At 48.2% G+C, this 1,238-nt stretch overlaps 1 protein-coding gene across 2 annotated transcripts in view; it reads left to right on the forward strand.

Annotated features, from left to right (window-relative positions):
• Aff1 (AF4/FMR2 family member 1) overlaps window positions 1-1,238 on the forward strand; it is a 165,164-nt gene that overhangs the window by 132,417 nt on the left and 31,509 nt on the right. The gene's annotated exons all lie outside the window — the stretch shown is intronic.

The raw sequence follows: 1,238 nt of genomic DNA on the forward strand, positions 1-1,238 counted from the left end.
AAAAAAAAAAAAAAAGAAGAAGAACCAGTGCCAGGCAGCAAATGCCAGTGGGTTCTGTGCCAGCCCAGGCTACATAGTGAGAACCCGTCTGAAAAACAAACAAGGGAACAGAAGTCAGAGTAAATTGTCAACTTGTGGAACTTCAGGTGTCTTGGAGTTCCACCTCCACTGTCCCCAGGTTGTTTGGGAGCTGAGTAATGATACATATCCTCACATGTTCACTGGCTGTCACTTCTGTCCCTACCATTTTAACATAGCCACTGTCACCATCAGGACTTACCGGTTACAGATCACTGCTCTTAGCTTGCTCTTTCTCAAGCAAAATGATACTAAAAGCTAAGCCAGAAGTTGAGTTTATTTAAATAGTTTGGGGTTCTTTGGTGTTGGCTATTTGCAGAGTAAGCCTTGGAGAAGCCCAGTTCTAGGAAATGGACAAGAAAGCAAGGCTTGTCTCTGAGTCTTTGCACAGTAACATTGGGCTGACTCACGGAAGCATGCCTGCCAGAGCCTGCCCACAGCCATGCATTCTGCTGGAGGACGGAAATGCAGAAGGCATCTGCACAGAGGCTCCAGGGGTGTCTGACCCTTTGACATCCCAGGTCACCTCACCTGTCCTATCAATGTGCCTACTGTAGGTTCTGGTCCAGAGATGCTTTTCTGCAGCATTTGGGCTCCTTCTGAGCAGCATGGGTGTGGGACATTTGGTGCTGAGTGCTTTACCTGGGAGCTTGGAGGCGGCATCGGATCAGTGCTGAAGGGTTAAATTACTCTATTTTCTGGGAAACCAGCACACTCACCCCAGTAGTTACTGATTTATGCTAAATTGAGGTCTTTTTTCATTTCCCATAGATCTCAGGTCCTCTGATTGTCATGTCAAATAGATTGGCCAGAGCGAAGGGAATCTCAGGCCATGGGATGGACCCTCTCTCATCCCAGGTCCGGGTTGTAAAGTGGCCATTTCTGCCTCCCAACCACCACATGGTCTGTGGGCATAACTGTGATACGGCTACCTCTTTATTCCTGCCTTTTCCTCTCCTCTCCCCATCTTCCCAGACTCTTACCTCTTGTCTGTCTTTTCTGGGGATTGAGCCCAGGGAGAGCCTCATGAACGCTAAGTAAGAATTCTCTCACCAAGCTACAGCAGTAGCCCTTGGGCCAGCACTCTAGTGTGTGCCGTGTTCTAGGTTCAGGAACATGAAGGTGGAAATGTCTTCGACTTTGCCTCAGAAGAATTCACA

The sequence above is a fragment of the Microtus ochrogaster genome, linkage group LG1 (assembly GCF_000317375.1).
Source record: "Microtus ochrogaster isolate Prairie Vole_2 linkage group LG1, MicOch1.0, whole genome shotgun sequence".
NCBI lineage: Eukaryota > Metazoa > Chordata > Mammalia > Rodentia > Cricetidae > Microtus > Microtus ochrogaster.